Here is an 18049-nt window from a genome sequence, read left to right as displayed (position 1 = left end):
TCATGTATTTATGTTCCTTTGTAAAATAACATTAAAAAAAGGATCTATCAGAAGCAGCCCTTGTAATTATTGAGCAATTTTGGATAAACACTCCATATAGTGTTTAGAGGTGAAGTTTCCATTTAATGTAAAGATTATTGTAATCATCAATCATGAATAAAACTCTAGGTTTCTCACGTGACCTGGGTTCTATAAGCATATGAGTGCGATGTCGGATGTATCTGGGCGTGTCCAAGAGCTTGAAGTATCCACTGACAGACCGGTCAAGTGGTGAATGAGGTGAAACCCTCTCCTCTGTAAAGGGAGCCACTCGCCCGCCAAGCTGGTATTTCTCAAGCATGCCTCTCTTCCTTGTTTTTCCAGAAATCCTGGTTGGAGGATTCTGGATTTCCTGCTTATTCCCTCCTGATTACAGGAATCCTGGGAATACCCAAGAATTTATTTAAAGTTCCCAGAATTTTGTAACTCTAGGTTAACATCTCACTCATATACTCTTAGAACCAGGATTACGTGAGTTTCAAATACTGGTTTTGGTGTCTCAATATTGGATATGGCCAGCTCCCGTGACGAGGACATGCTCTCCTGAAGACAGTGTAGTTCCAACAGCATCACCTCTGAGCTTGTGAACGTGAGGGAGTATGCCCCAAAAAAGGTGCAGTCACATTCAGTCAGTAAAGACCTTGGTCATAGAGGGGCTCGAAGATGAGGGATAAGACTGTTACCTCGCTCAGTTAGCGTGGAGGGTGTCAGGTCTAGGAGAGGGGAAAGCTTAAGGCATTACTCTTGAGAGGGTGTGCCGGTACTTCCACCCTATATGGTGTGTAACCACCGTATAGGGACGGGGTTCTCCAAAACCCTCAGAGTTGTCGCTTTCTAACAGTGTCTTTTGAGTCAGTCTGGATAGATGCGGAGGGCGAGCTCTCAGGAACAGGTTTGGAGTGCTAATATGTGCGTGTCATGCACACCCCAGGGCGTGATAACGTCACAGGGTGGCAAAGGGCAGAGAGTGTCCCATTGCTGAGATATCCTCATATGGGCATAATATTTATTTCAAAACATGCCTGACCCCCTTGAACTGTGTCCCTGTGTCCCACCCATATTGCAATGGGTATGGCTATACCGTGTCACTGAGCAGGGATTTTGCATGAGGGTGGCCAACGGAATGAAATAAGGCACCAATAGGTGTAGCTGAAAGGAAGAAGGAAATGTGCTGGTAACCCAGATGTCCTAATCCCATGTGTCTGGTCTGTCTTAGTCCTACCCTGGAGGAAAGGGCTGACGAGCAAAAATGTCCTCAGCAGCTTACAAGTGCCCGACTGTGTGAACCAAGTGCAGGTAAGAATGGGACAAGGGAAAAATGCCAGAGTGTGGTAGACCTGAGATGGCTGTTTGTGGCTTCCCAGCAAAGTATGAATCGTGGAATTCTGTATTGACACCGAATAGGACAGGAGAAGTACTCCAGATATAACAAACTGACCCTAGCCCCCCGACACATAAACTACTGCAGCATAAATACTGGAGGCTGAGACAGAAGGGGTCAGGAGACACTGTGGCCCCATCCGAGGACACCCCCGGACAGGGGGTGACAAGTACGAAACTGCTTTGTCAAAGTCCAAATTTCTTATTTCAAGCATCTTATTTTTTCATCTCTTCACATATTAACAACATATAATGACCAAATTGAATTCACTGTTTTATTGTCAATCCCAGCACAGAAATCATGCAGACAAAATACAGTACAGAACAAAGACGGTACACTTTTCATATCTGGGGAACACACTATGAATCATTTGAACTGTTGTACATTTCTATTACATCCCCAAGATGGTATTTGACTTGTACATATGTTTGTCTCTTGTTGCTAATTGTGTAATTAGAGGTCAAATCAACCAGTTTTTCAGCATCCACTAACTCAGTGGCCTGTGCAGGGTGTGGGACTTCAACTTGATAAGCAATGATGTTTCTATCAAAGCGTATAGTTTGAAATGGTTGATATACCAAACAACAAAGCCTAGAATCAACAAGAAATATGTATTTGACCAGTCCAAATTCTGGCATATTACCATTCAGTACTTTGGCAAAGATCATGGACTTCTGAGTTATGTATTTATTACTAGCTATTTGACTGATACAGCATGGTTTACTTCATTGAAACCTAGGAAGTCCCTACATTTTCCACATAAATATTGTAGATCTTTAACCTCTGATACAGGTCCCATCTCCCTTTCATTTGAAAAAATTGGGTGCATTGAACTGTCAACATTCTGGCAGCACTCATATATTTGGTTCTGATTGATCAAAGTCTTGCAAATATTTTTTAAATTGAGCATACACATATGTCTAACCATTGGCCCCGATGACTTTATCTGTGATGGCAAATGTATCATATAATGCTGTTTAGGTGTAACATTGCGGTCTGGAAAAAGCTCCTTCCAATGCTTCAAATAATTTTCAATGAGTAACTTCAACCTAGACACAGTCACAATGGAAAGAACAGGTGCAAATACTATCTGTACCATCTCTATTAGCTCGAATATCAGTTGCATATATGTATAGACATCCAAACTCTCCAAAACAAATGGCAATATCCTTAGCAGGACAAGCATTTGCCCAGATTACTGTTTTAGTTTACCATCACTTTAATGTACTAACATAAATAGGGGATGACTGATCTCTAACATCTAGAGGGGAATAAGGGAAACCAAGAATAGCAGAATTCACTGAGTCCAGATCAATCTGTCCTGACGCAACAAGATGATTCAAAACACATTTGATTTCCAATGGAGTTATGCCCTCCAGAATTACATGTATTATGTCTTGCGGAGTTTGTTGTATGACATCAAAGACTGGGAATTCAACTAACTTGCTCCTTCTATTGATCCCATATGTTGTTCTCAGGCTGTTGCGAAGCAAGTCCGTCTGTGCCTTTTCTATTTCATCACACTGTCTGACATGCTTCTCCAATGTCCTTTTAGTATATGCATCCTCATTGAAGTGTGACTGCATGTCCTCAAAAGAACCCTCACAGTGTCTGCACTTACTGTAGGCAAAGCCCACACCCTCTTTGAACCCTGCTAGTTCATGTTGTGCAAGGGTGTCTCCACAGAGAGAGACCATGGCACCATATATCGTTTTCTCTCCGTTAATAGTTAGCATTTTAACCCAACTGTACAATGCATCCATGTCTTCCTTGATTCTATTCAATATTACATCTATACCAGATTGACGGAGGTCTGCTGATCTTGACATGGCAGGTAGCCTGATAGCAGCCAGTTTAGACCTGAATTTTGGATGTATATTTCCTAGGGTGTAGTACACCATTAACAACTTGCTTTTTGATGCAAAGGATCCTAGTGGATTACAGATCTCTATTCCATCCGCGTACAGAACAATCTGTAATGCCTTTGGTTTCTCTGAAAATAAGGGATGCGATTTTAGAAGAGCACCATCAACAATGTCATGAAAAAAACTTTCCCTGCACATCTGGGGTCCCTTTTCAACCATAGACAAAATCCTTGGGTGTGATGAGAACTGTTCTAGAATTTTGACTAATGGTACATAGTAAAATAATTGATGAAAATGTCTTTGATCCTCCACATTTCATCCTGCATATGGTTCATCCTGCATATGGTTCATCCTGCATATGGTTCATCCTGCATATGGTTCATCCTGCATATGGTTCGATCAATGTGAATTTCCTCTGCGTCCAAACAGCTAAACTGCTTCTTAATAACACTGTCCTGTCTTAATGTTGTTGCAACGCCAGCAAAAGGCTCAATGAAATTGTCAAATATATCCATTGCATATCTTCTTCAAGTTGACCTGATGTGCTTCCTGAATGCTTCTTTAGCACTGCCTCCATCTGCTTCCTGAGGTTGTCCAATAGTGATGATTGATACTGCTGTACCCCAGCAACAATGTCATTCACGCCTTTCTGAAAATAAGAGAGAGCGAGAGAGATGTCATTAATCATGGCGGTTGGAACACACCATCATGTATACCTATGATATTCAGATTTTCTTATGACATATTCATTAACATAAGGACATAAGGGACCAACAATAGTAAGGTGGACAACCTAGCACTGACAATGAACTCGACCATCACTGAACCACTACAAAATGCTCTCCATAATGTAACAAATCAAATGCTGTGCTCTGTTCAGAAAAAGCATCTTACCTGTGAGAGACGATGCTTTGTTCTGGCATTTATCACAAAAGCATTGGCATGTGTTGTCAGATCCTAAAAGAATGTTGACATTGAATGTAGTATCCTGACATGTGCTGGCTGGACATTACTAGTTCATGACAAGTATAATGTTTGTGACAGGAGAAGTGGTTGTGAAGACGGATTATGAATGCTATTAGTAAATCTAAGTACTTGAAAAAATGTGGTCAATGTCAGGAGATTGCCACCAACCGAGTAACTTACTTGTTGCACTGTGACAGCTCCATGTTGGTCAATGCCCCTTTGCCCTTCATCTGAGTGAGATGTATGGAGTTGCTGATCAGTGAAACTAGAAGCTGGTGGGTTTGAATGTTGTCCTGTGTTCAACACATCAAAGAAACAGATTATTATTTGAAATTGTATTTAGTTTCATCAATAGATCTATTTAAGTGTTTTGTTCCTATTTATCATTGATTATTTTCACATTAACCCAGCTTTAGTCATTATTATCGAATAGCCTATGGACAGTATGACTTTCGTCCGTGTATTGTCCGTTCATTAAATTAGTATTTTTTTAAATCCAGAGAACCAAATTAGAAATGCTAACTGGCTATTTACTTGTTCCGGTGGTACTTGGCTTTCCTCCGATGGTTGTTCATCTGGTCGGGTGCAATCAAGTTGGTGTTGAAGGGGGTTTATCTTTACATGATGATAGAAGGAATTGTACACTATATTCCTCACTGCATCCGTCAATACCACAGAGCAAACAGAAATCAGGGCTATGACTGTGCAATCTATTGATATGGATTTATAATACGACCAAGTCATTTGATTGGAGTAGAGTATAACAGCACCGGGACTTTTAACTATACAGGTATCACTCCGCTTTACAGGTGTTCTAATAACCGTTAATTACATTAACAAGTGTTATCTATCTTAGATTGTAACAAAGTTCGCACCGCAAAAATGAACATATTTCCACAAATGACATTTGCGTTAAATTATGAATGGTCGTCAGGAGAGGATGGTAACGTGTAGACCTACACAAAGTAGCAGTAGCAAGCTAGTGTGTAGGAAAATGTATATGTGGTGCTTGGCAACAGTCCAGTCCCAGTCCAGTTGTGGAACTATGTGTCCCAGACCAGTTGGGGAACTATGTGTCCCAGACCAGTTGTGGAACTATGTGTCCCAGACCAGTTGTGGAACTATGTGTCCCAGACCAGTTGTGGAACTATGTGTCCCAGACCAGTTGTGGAACTATGTGTCCCAGACCAGTTATGGAACTATGTGTCCCAGACCAGTTGTGGAACTATGTGTCCCAGACCAGTTATGGAACTATGTGTCCCAGACCAGTTGTGGAACTATGTGTCCCAGACCAGTTGTGGAACTATGTGTCCCAGACCAGTTGTGGAACTATGTGTCCCAGACCAGTTGTGGAACTACAGAATGAGTGTTGGCAGAGCCAAATAAATTATTAAATAAATAAACAAATCATAATCTGTTGTCGTTTATTACTTTTAACTAATACATTGCGCTTGTAGAAAGAACTGTTGTATAAAAGCAATATCACACTCGAGGTCTTGCTGTTATACTGAATATTATTATCTGCGGCCCTCGTACCCACGACCGAATCACAGCCGTGCTGATATTCAGCACTCCCTCTCATGTAATATTGCTTAACAGACATAAATTCATCACATTATCGAGCTACATAAGCTAGGCCTATAAATAAAAAGTCAAAGACGGTCCAAATCTTTGAGTTATCTAACAACACCATGAATGAAGATGGAATGGATGACACATATCCGGGCATGGATCATATATCAACCGCAATATTAAAAGGTAATGTTCATTTGGTTATACCCGTCTACCTTTCTCCTTAGCAAGCTAACATTAGCTAACGTTCATTTGAATTGGAAAGTTGGCAAACCAAGTTAGCATGCTAATTATAACTAGGTAATGTTGACTGTTAGCAGTTAATAACTGCACGAACGGCCATTCGTTGAAAAAACTTGAACTTTAGTTAGATTGATAGTGCTTTATTGCCAGAAATAGTGTTAATGAGGTGTAAATGTGCCCTAATGACTGACACCGTCGATTATTTAGCTTCACCATCTTTGGCACCCTTTCTATTGACAATAGAAAACAAATAAAAAATAGCGCCAAAGACGGCAAAGTTAAATTATCAATGGTGTCAGTCATTGTATACAATCTTAGCGAGGCAAGCAAAGATTTAACTACCTAATATTTTCAATATGGGAGACAATTTAGCGTTAGTTTCATTAGCTTGCACTATCTTTTGGTTTAAAGTAATTGACGTCAACGTTAATGTTATACTGGTAGTCTAACTTTGTTAGCTAACATTAGCTAGCTTGGTAAATCATTCCTGCATTAACTGGAATGGGAAGACGGTATGCTAATGTCTCATAACCTATATCAAATTGACACTTTGTGTCTATAAACTATGATTTAGTTGCTAATTACGTAACTATTTACCATGTGGTTAAATGTATTTTTAAGCTGCTAATGTAAGCACAGACATGCTGCCCAGCTTCTCTAAGGAGGATTTACGTGATCTCTTTCCCGGGCCAGAGCACTTCAAAGGAGAACCATTTGGAGATTTACTCATGGTGAAAATGAGGTAATTTTAGATTTTGACATTTGGGAGACATTTAATCTAACCATGCAGACAGTGTTTCCTGTTATCAAAGTAGAATTTCCTGGCCATCATTACAGTACATGTATCTAAAGATGTAGTTGTGTTGGTGTTTGCTCTTAGGTTGTAGTGAGGGTTCTACCTGAAACTAAAAAAGGTGTTCTTAAAAGGGTTCTCCTATGGGACAGCCAAAGAACAATTTTTGGTTCTAGATACACTGCAAAAAGTCAGCTCTTAAAAACAATAAAAAATCAATACAATTAGGGAAATATTACTTAAAATAAGCAAACTTATCTGCCAACAGAACAGGAAAAATGTTGCACCTAAACAGCATTATATGATACATTTGCCTTCACAGATAAAGTAATTGGGTCCAATGGTTAGCTACTGCTACTCTCTGTTCATCATATATGCATTGTCACTTTAACCATATCTACATGTATATACCTCAATCAGCCTGACTAACCAGTGTCGTCTGTATGTAGCCTCGCTACTGTATATAGCCTGTCTTTTTACTGTTGTTTTATTTCTTTACTTACCTATTGTTCACCTAACACCTTTTTTGCACTATTGGTTAGAGCCTGTAAGTAAGCATTTCACTGTAAGGTCACAGGGACATCCAGGAGCTCCACTTTCTCTTTGGCTAAGCTTGTCCAGCTTAACAGACAAAGTGCCCTTTCATCCACCACCAGGCTCATGGTGCAACCACAGACGGATGGCATTATGGGTGGCCTGGAGGTTTAGATCCGTAATCATACAGATCTCATCCCAAGCATCCTGATTCAGGGTCCAGTTGATTCAGTTGCTTCCCCACATCCTCCAGTAGCTATGCCTGGTAAGCCAACACGTTAGGTGCTCTGATTGATAAAGCCAAGGCTTTGTACGTCTTATGAAAAATGGAGGCAGAAAAGTGCTTTGTCTTTCCAGGGAGAGAAGTGCCAGTAGTGCTAGCAGCACTGCATGTGGGGTGGAGGTGGTCCGCCAGTGACGGCTCCACCATAAGAGGGTTGCAACACCCAGATTCTTCCATATTGTGTTTGTCCATGCTCGGGAAACTACTAGCCAGGACTTTGCAGGTAAGGGGGCTTATCCCATGAGCTCCTAGCCTCTTTGAGACAGGCTGGGACCGCAGGAAGCAGTTGCTATCAGATAGGTCCCTTCCGGGGTCCTGGCTCCCCAAAAGAGCTTGCCACACATTATCAAGTCTGCCCGCGGTTCGCTTGCAAATGTTTAGGAGCCCGTACTCCAAGGGGATATCATCTGCTCCTCTGTCTTGGGGGCAGGGGGACCTCTGGACTTAAGATGGGTGAAAAACAGGTTTCACCCTCCATGTCAGTCACAAAGCCGACGAGACCCACGATATTAATCCCGTCGTTGTCTTCGTCATCCCCTTGCTCGACATCCCCTGACACTATGTTGTCAGAGAGCGAGAGGGATTCAAGCTTGGCTTTCGCTTTGAATATAATTAATAATTTTCTAATCTTCAGTCTCCAACTAGCTAGCTCCACATGGCTCGCTATCGAGGTTCGGTTAGCCCTGGTGAATGGTGGTTCAGCTGAGTCTGTCTGCAGGCAAGTCAGCCATCTTTTGGTCAACTAACCTCCCTCTAACCTTGCGCCAGGTGACACACTTGTGAATGATACCAGAGACCAGACGTTTGCTCCCAATTATCCAGAAGCCTGCTGCTCGAATAGCTCCATCTGAAAAATGACGGCCTTGGTGAGCCACTTGCTCGTGATAATGTCTTACCAGCAGAGTGGCAACATGATGTGTCCGTGGGATGATGAGAGGATGTTTTTCGTCTTGTAACGTTGGCGGAGGATATGCGGCCTCCCACCCTCAGCAACCCATCCTCATCAATCACTGGGTTCAGCTTTTTCAGTGTACTTTGCTTTGGGAACTCTTTTCCTTTTTCAAGGCAATTTAATTCCTCTCTGAAGTCTAATTCCTCTCACAAGTTGCACACAGTGAATGATTACTGTTTTGGCTTGTGACAACTCACTTGTACCGCATGGTTTATTACAGTCATGCCAGCCTCTGCAGCTGGTGTTGTCCGCACCTTCATGGAAGGATCTGGCAACATGAATGAGTCGTGCTGTGGCTCGATTGAGGGCTTTCCAGCTTGAGAACTTTTCAAAGCGATGAGAGCCGAGTTGAGCTCCAGAAACCTTAGAGGCAAAGACAGTGACGTCTGGTCGAATCTCTGCGTCTGCGTGAGGCTCTATAGGGTCAAAATGTACGTTCTCAGGCTTACTCGAGTTTGTTTGGGTAAGGAACGGTGGACCTGAGAAGCAACTGGTGTGCTTTAAGAGCGCAGCAAGTGTGGGCCTGGTTGCATGGTCTGCTGGATTGCTGTCAGTGTTTACATAACACCACTGATCTGGATGGGTAGACTTCCTGATGCGAGTTACCCTATTGGCAACATAAACAGAATCTTTTGGTGACATTGTGGATGTAACCGAGAACTATCTTACTGTCTGTGTAGAACTTGGCCGCATTTACATCAATGTCAATTTAGTCTTTGATCAGTTCATACATCTCAACAGCTAGCAAAGCCGCACACAGTTCTAGGCGTGGGATAGTGTGGGCCGGACGAGGGGCCAATTTAGATTTCTCCATGACAAATCCAACATGGCATTGACCTTCCGAGTCAATAACTCTCAGTTAGGCTACTGCTCCTATGGCTACTGTAGAGGCATCCGAGAAGATGTGTAGCTCTCTTCTTTGAGTGGTAGACAAGGAGACTGGGATGTAGGTCTGCTGAATATACATATGTTCCAACTCCATCAAAGATTCCTTCCACACTTTCCATTCCTCCTTCTTTTTCTGTGGGAAGAGGGGCATCCCACTCACTCTGATCAGAAGAGAGTTCTCTGATTAAGGCTTTACCTTGCATTGTTATTGGAGCCACAAACCCAAGGGGGTCATAAAGACTATTCACTGTGGATAGGATGCCTCTCCGCGTAAAAGGCTTCTCATTGTGGGACACCTGGAATGAGAAGCTGTCTGTTTCCAGGTTCCAGGAAAGTCCCAGGCTCCATTGAAAGGGGAGAGGATCCACTCCTAGGTCCATATCTTTTAAGTCTTTCTCACAGTCCTCCAGAGGGAAGGCTTCCATAACTGTTTTGCTATTGGATGCAATCTTTTGTAGTTTCATGCTGGACTCCGCCAACATTGCTTGTGTTTTTCATAGAATGTTGATAGCTTCTTCTGTAGTAGCTACTGATGTCAGACCATCATCGGCGTAGAAGTTCCTCACTCCAAATTGCTTGGGTTCTGACCTGTGTTCCTTCTCACCCTGTAGCGCTGCTCGTCTCATGCAGTAGATGGCTACTGCTGGTGAAGGGCTGTTCCCAAATACATGGACTTTCATCCTGTACTCAGTTATGTTTCTATCTGGGTTGTTGTCTTCATACCAGAGAAACCTTAAGTAATCTCTGTGATCCTCACGCACACCAAAACAGTAAAACATTTGTTGCACATCTGCTGTTAGTGCAATGCAATCCTTGTGGAGACGCATTAGGACACCCAAGAGTGTGTTGTTTAAGTCTGGACCACTGAGCAGAACATCGTTAAGTGACACGCCTTGAGACTTAGCACGGGAGTCAAATACTACTCTTATTTGTTCAGGCTTTTGTGGATGGTAAACACCAAATATGGGCAGATACCAACGTTCTTTGTCTCCCTCTAGTGGCTGTGAAGGTCGTTATCCAATAAAGTCAAGTCGCTTCATGTCAGCCTTTTCTTCTAAAGTCCTGCGAAGTGATGTGAGACGGTTCATGGCCTGCTCCCTGTTATTAGGGAGGCGACGTCTAGTGGGGCGAAAGGGTAGTGGAGCCACCCAGTTGTTTCCATCATCCTGGAAAACCTGTTTGTCCATAATGTCCAAGAAGGCTTTGTCCTCCACTGATGGTGCTGGTTTATCATCGTCTTGTGTTTTGTCGAACACGGAACATCCCAGGCTGTCTGTGTTCACAGTTGTGTTTGGATCTCTCGAATTCACTGTAGAGGGAGAGATGTGTTTCTGAGCTACGCTGCTGTAGTTCTCTTTTACCTGGATGATGTCAGGGCAAGGGCTCAGATAGGATGTGCGACCATTTTGAAGTATGTTTGTCCTGAACACGTTAACATTAGCTGGTCGGTGAGTCGTTCCCAGACAGACCTCACCCACGATGACCCACCCGAGGTCGAGTCGCTGTGCATGAGGAGTGTCGTGGGGCAGGAGGATGGGAGCGTCTGGGTCCACAGCTGGAATTTTGCCCATAACTGGTTGCAGATGGGGATGATGATACACAATGTCGGGGGAGAGAATCTCCATCATATCGTCTGGCATCATATCACACTCTATCAGTAGGGAGAGTGAGCTGCATGTGTCCATCTATAGACTCCACCATGAAGTTGACGGCTCTCCTGCCTGAAGTCTCTGTTACCCCAGAACACGTCTTCATGGTGTATGGAGCAAAGTTCTCATTGATGTTGAAGAGATTGAAAAACTCTGTCTTGGCCAGAGATTTGTTACTCTGTTCATCAAGCACTACATGCATTTTGACAGCTTTATCTCTTATCCCAGCTGGATAAGCTTTGACTAGGCATATATTTGAACATGATCTTGGATTGACTGCCTCACCACAGATCGCTGTACACTTTGAGGTGACAGGTAGAAGAGCATTGTCACCTTGCTCCCCGCCATGCTCTTTCTCTGAGGTAGCGGTGTCTGTATTTGAAGGGGCTGGGCCTGGATGCAGAGCAGCAAGATGTCTGTCGCTGTCACACTCAGAGCACTTGATTGACACCTTACAGTATTTAGCTCAGTGCTGAGTTTACCCACAACATCGGAAACAAATGCCATTCTCTTTGAGATATAATTTGCGCTCATCTAGAGTTTTGTATCTAAACCCACAACACTTTTTAAGAGGATGAGGCTTGTTGTGTATTGGGCAGTGATGGTCAGGGTTTTCAACCTTTGTCTTACTGGGTTTGGCTTGATGGTCTGAGGGCTCAGGTGACACATCTGTTTTGTATACAGTCACAGGTGTCTTGCTGCTGTACCTGGCAGGTTTCTCACTTTTCATAGATACCTGGTTAGTTGAGGGTGAAACTGGGGTCGTTTCTAGTTTTTGCCTGGTTCCAGATGAATCTCCAGAAGAACGAGAATGGTGGGAATTTTACCCGATAGTCCTCCTTATATTTGGATCCCTGTGCTATCCATTTTTCTTGTAAACTGAATGGAAGGTTCTCTACAATAGGGTTTAGCTCCCGAGATGTGTCCAGCTAAGCGAGGCCTGGAAGGTACCCTTCTACTCTAGCACACTCCAGTTCGAGAAGAATGTCACCTAGTTCTCTTAGTTTGTGATTGTCTTTGTTAGCTAGTTTTGGAAAATCATCAATTTACTTCAACAGTGCATTCTCGATCACTTCGGGTGTACCATAGCACTCTTCTAGTAGTTGTCAGGCCATGTTAAGCCCTGCTGTTGCGTTGAAAATATGGACAGATCTAATTCACTTTGCTTGCTCAGACGACTCTGCCCCAAGCCACTTGCATTGAGAAAGGAATCTTTCCATGCCCAATAATTTTCAGGGCGATCATCAAACTTCAGGAGTCCGGAACTCACCATCTCACGGCGTAGGAGGTACTTGATGAGGTCTGGTGACACTTGTGACTCAGGGAAGCTTTGTGTGTGTGACTGGAAGTGGGCTTGTTTTCCATTTCCACCATGCTGCTGTTCATTTCTTTTGAACGGGAGAGTCTCTTCTCTTGCTCTGTTTGCTACTTTCTGGATTATGGCATGTAGCTTGGTCAATACTAAGCTCTTGTTTCTCTACTTCAAATGGAAGTTCAGCAAAGTAGGGCCTAGCATGTTGTTGCACATACTCATATGTACGTTGGATTGGACTTAAGGGCTGTGTCCCTGTGTCTAGTTCTTTGCGAAGCTCTCTGCGTTCTGATTCTACAGCTTCTTCAAAGGCTGCAGCTTCAGCCAACGCAGCAGCAGCTGCTCTCTCAACTTGGAAAACATATAAACTTGCCTTGAGGTCAGCTTTTTGCTTCATCACAGAAGCTTCCTTCTCAGCATAGGAGACTTGAGCATGTGCTGCGTCCGCCTTGGCGCGTGCTGCGTCCGCCTTGGCGCGTGCTTTGACGGCTGCAGAACTCGCCATTGAGGATCTGCTTGACTGTTTTGATGGCCGTGATCTTGTAGAATGAGACTTGGTCCCAATGTGCTGAAGAGGCTCCTCCATCTCTCTCTGTTGAACACCTGGCTCTGGTTGTTGCATCGTAGACTGCTGGTCTTCCCTAGGATAAGAGGCTTTGTTGGCTGATGAACGTAGAAACATAACCACCGTGTGCAGTTATTCTTGTGCTTGAGCCTGCCGTGATGATGTTTTTTCACTATTCTGCCCTTGAGTTGCGTTCTCATGCAAAACTAGACAGATAGCTAACAACTAAGTCTTCAATAAAACACCCAAGGTGTGACTTTTCTTGAATTAATATATTGAAAATGTTTATGTTGTGAAACTGCAAAATACAGAAAATAATATACTTCTAGTATTCAATTCACACCGACATACTGTAGCTGTACATTAAACATTTGAAGTTGCATAAAGGCATTTCACTGTACTTGTGCATGTGACATTAAAACATAGTAGTTATGACCACTTCAAGCCTGACTGTGACTCACCCTTCAGTGCATGCTACAGAGACAGTGCACTCGTGGTCTCATCGACTATAGAGCCTGACTCCAAACCAGCTGTCTCAGACTCACTGACTGTATAATGCCCACATGACTTAGTAAGTATGGTCACTGTCTGCATTTTCTCTCCCCCCAAAAACCATCAGAACAGTGATTGATACAGAATGGAACATAAATAACCTCAGGATAAGCAGAGAGAGGATTAGAGTATGTTTACAGAAGGATATTTGATTGATATCATGGCTATTTGGAGAGAAAAAATAAAAACCTTCTGGCCCTTTTCAATCAAATGTTTCCGGATGAGTCAAAATCAAATTCTTCCCATGCAAGAAGACAACATTTGCATTTCCTAATGTCTCTTATAAATATTTATTTGAATTTAATAGGGCCCTTAGCGGAGTTATTTTCTTTTTTAAACTTCCTGTATGGTAATTGAACCAGATAATAGCCCATGCACCTAACACAGTACACACTACAGCGTTACATAATGGTCTGTAATACACACGTAACTATCTTACTTATGAGCGTGATATTAAGATTGGATAGTGGTCCAACAGCGATGCCCCTGAAGGATCATATACTGTGGGAAACCCCAGAGACTGTATGTTGATTTAACCCCACAGTATGTTTCTGTAGTGTTGGTGTTACCAGGGAGAAATCCCTGTAGGAGGTGAATGAGGGGTTGACAGGTTGTATCAAATCCATTAGCCTGTAGACACCAAATGTAGAACCATAACAACAGAACTGCTTTACAAACGTGACAATAAGTTGTATTCTATTTAGTATTCAATCTCCACAGAGGAACACTGGAGATCTGTTAGAGTGACCATCGGGTTCTTGGTGATCTCCCTGACCAAGGCCCTTCTCCCCTGATTGCTCAGTTTGGCCGGGCGGCCAGCTCTAGGAAGAGTCTTTGTGGTTCCAAACTTTTTCCATTTAATAATGATGAAGGCCACTGTGTTCTTGGGGACCTTCAATGCTGCAGAAATATTTTGGTTCCCTTCCCCAGATCTGTCCCTCGACATTCAATTGATTGGACATGATTTGGAAAGGCACACACTTGTCTATATAAGGTCCCAAGTTGACAAAGTGTTGAATAGTCCTCCCTATTTAGAGAGGTGAGTGATGTTAACATGTTTATGTATGCTTGTGTTGAGCTGTGTAAAGTTAATCAAGACCAGATATAGACTATTACATCTAAAAATGTCCGTGTTAGCATTTGCCAGCCGGTCATCAACAGCTCAAGGCTACATCAGAAATTAGACGCCTTAAGCACTGAGAGAACCAGAGAGATGAGAACAGGGTCAGCAGCACAACAAATAAGTGTGAGAGAGTGAGAAGAGGAGCATGACAGGTCCGGTTGATGACTCATCTCATAGACACAGGAAATATATTGCTGTTATCACTAGCCTCCTAGGGACCAGACCTATCCACCAAAATGAATAAAAACGAATTCAATCTCATTATCAGCCTGGATCCCACCACACACCCTGTCCAACTCCAGTAACCCCACCATACAAGGGTCTAACATCATAAAACCGTCTTGATGAGTTCAATACAACCCTTCATGTAAGATGTACAGTAAGAAGACATCTACTGTGTACCCTTGTTTAAGGGGAAACCTACAGTATGTGTTTATTCATAAAACCTTGCTACTTCATTGTCTGAACCCATTCATACTAATTCCATCTTTGTCATGTTTAACCCACGGTAGTACATTCTCCTCACTGTGCTTGCACAATTAACTAGGTCTTCCCTCCATCATCAAAGTAATAATGATTGCTAAAACCATGATTGACTCAACATTCATGTCAAATAACATTACCACTTTGGACATACAGTAAGTGGTGAAATCAAAACATGTGGTGCTATTTCAGAATAACAAAATATTTATCAGTAATCAAAACAAAAATTTATGCAAATAACAATGAAATGGTTCTTAAAATATACTGACTACCTTGCCAATGTTGGTTCTGTGTTAAATGTCTTTGAAAGTTCTGAGTTAGTGTGTATTGGTACAGTATATGAAACAGCTGGGTTGGTGTGTATTGGTACAGTATATGAAACAGCTGGGTTGGTGTGTATTGGTACAGTATATGAAACAGCTGGGTTGGTGTGTATTGGTACAGTATATGAAACAGCTGGGTTGATGTGTATTGGTACAGTATATGAAACAGCTGGGTTGGTGTGTATTGGTACAGTATATGAAACAGCTGGGTTGGTGTGTATTGGTACAGTATATGAAACAGCTGGGTTGGTGTGTATTGGTACAGTATATGAAACAGCTGGTTTAGTGTGTATTGGTACAGTATATGAAACAGCTGGTTTAGTGTGTATTGGTACAGTAATGATCAGAAAGGAAAATAAACTGAATGATTAGTAAATTGTTAAACGGATCAGTGAGTAAATCAATGTGGTTGCTACAATAGACAAATGCTTACTGATATTATGTAGGATCCTAGTTTTCCCCTTTACTGTCCAGGGAAAACACAACTCACTCCAAAGTCATATCTATTTATTTACCAGAATAAAGGAGTGGGGAGAGAAATCTCTATTTGTTCACAGGCTTACACTTCCTGACTTACAAAAACAAATGTTAGCAGAAACGGACTTGCTCACACACACACAAACACACACACACGCGCGTACATGCACACACACTGAGAGAGACAAAGTATAAGGGTTTAGACATGCTTGACTTTCGTCTGCATTGGGTCAAAATAACCTTTGCTGAAGGACAAAATATAAAAGTAAATAAATAAAATACATAAAATTGATTCCAAGCATATTGGCTGTATTACAGACTACAAATAGAGGGGAAGTCATCCTTGTAGGAATGAGATTGAGCCATTGAAAACCCAGACATATTGACTGACATTGAGCCATAGAAAACACAGGCATAGCCTAGGAACATCTGGGGAGAACACACACAACCTCCCATACACACACAGTATTTTTCATTGTGGCCCTTATTGTATCAGTTGTGTTAATAGTGGCATGTGTGTCCAGAGAGAGAGCACAGGGTAATGAGAGATAGAGACTTTGTTTTGGTAGATTTGATGTGTATGTGTTGTAGAGATGAGAGAACAATAGCACAGAGCATGGGTCTGTTGAGTACATACACACACATGTCATTTTCCTCTGAAATTACTACTCTGGAGCTGCAGTGAATTTCTTGTGAATTCCTAATTCCAATAATAAATGTTGTGCATCATCACCTCTTAAACTATTGGAAACGAGTCAAGGGCCAGACAGAAATTGGACTTCATCCAACAGCCATTTTCTTGATTGTGTACACATTGAGTATAGAAAATAGAATGTTTGTTTGAAGTGTTACTCCATAAGCTAATATAGTAAAAGCAGGAGTCGGGTGGTTCTGACTGTGTAAATAGTCATCTCAGGTCAACATAATACATTATTATGTACAACCAGTTGTTACTGCGAGTCTAGTTGAAAAGCTCAAACGTAGCTAGTTGTGAAATCCTAACAGGTGCCTGCCCTCTAAAACTTGGAATAACAACTATGCTGCATCTTGCAAGGAGCTGATACTCTGTGTGTTAGCATTGATTATATGTTGTTTTTTAATTAATCAGAACCACACTGACAACCCACAACTCTTTTTCTGAATTAAACACCCTCAGAGGAGATAGACAAAGATACGTGACATACACAGAGAGAGAGAGAGGGAGGGAGAGAGTCAGAGACAGAATATACCTTTACCAAAGCCAATGAGACGGATCTTGTTCAAGCATTGCCACAAAACCCCACTGAAGAGTCTAAATGTATAATGACCACCCATTTAGTGTGTCCAACTACACTGAAATATCTGCCATGTTGTTTTCTGCAGATTATAGTACTATTCAACAGTTCTGGCAGCATTTGTATAAACACAGCCTCTTGTGTGTTAATGTCATGTGTCATCACATATCGTAATAGTTTTATTCTATATCAACTCCAGATGTTTTTGGGATTCCATCTCTACATTCTGTGTGTGTGTAAGTGTGTGTGTGGACCATATCCCTGTTTACGCATTTGTTATTATGATAATGCTCACTCATTTGGAGTGTTGTTGTATTTACTGTCCTCAATCTCTCTGGCCTGTAAACCATGAGATACACACCGACCACCATGTCATATGGAGTCTTGATCTCACGCTGAAAGATGCAGTCTGGGATATTAAGCACAACAAATTTGTAACATATTGTACAAATTATATTACCCCCCTTTTTCTCCCCAATTTTGATCTTGTCTCATCGCTGTAGCTCCCCAACATGCTCGGGAGACGACGGTCGAGTCATGAGTCCTCCGAAACATGACCCGCGCTTCTTAACACCCGCCTGCTTAACCCGGAAGCACTGTTCAACTGACGACAGAGCCTGCAGGCGCCCGGCCCGCCACAAGGAGTCTCTAGAGCGTGAGGAGCCAAGTTAAAGCTCCCCCGGCCAAATCCTCCCCTAATTCGGACAATGCTGGGCCAATTGTGCACGGCCCTATAGGACTCCCCCGATCACAGAGATTTGTGATACAGCCTGGG

The 18049-nt window shown here is 42.4% G+C and overlaps 2 long non-coding RNA genes across 2 annotated transcripts; one reads left to right on the top strand and one right to left on the bottom strand.

The window, feature by feature from the left end:
• Positions 1-1704: 1704 nt before the first annotated feature.
• Positions 1705-4960, bottom strand: LOC118397793 (uncharacterized). The gene is made up of 4 exons (XR_004828500.1): positions 4786-4960; positions 4432-4544; positions 4180-4242; positions 1705-3934 (listed from the first exon to the last, which is right to left on the bottom strand). It is a non-coding gene; the product is annotated as an uncharacterized LOC118397793 (long non-coding RNA).
• A 938-nt stretch (positions 4961-5898) lies between these two features.
• LOC118397792 (uncharacterized) lies at positions 5899-7893 on the top strand. The gene is made up of 3 exons (XR_004828499.2): positions 5899-6009; positions 7516-7658; positions 7751-7893. It is a non-coding gene; the product is annotated as an uncharacterized LOC118397792 (long non-coding RNA).
• Positions 7894-18049: the final 10156 nt, after the last annotated feature.

This window comes from Oncorhynchus keta, chromosome 19 (genome assembly GCF_023373465.1).
Source record: "Oncorhynchus keta strain PuntledgeMale-10-30-2019 chromosome 19, Oket_V2, whole genome shotgun sequence".
Lineage (NCBI taxonomy): Eukaryota > Metazoa > Chordata > Actinopteri > Salmoniformes > Salmonidae > Oncorhynchus > Oncorhynchus keta.
Note: the sequence above shows the minus strand (reverse complement) of the source record. Positions and strands in the feature narration are given on the sequence as shown.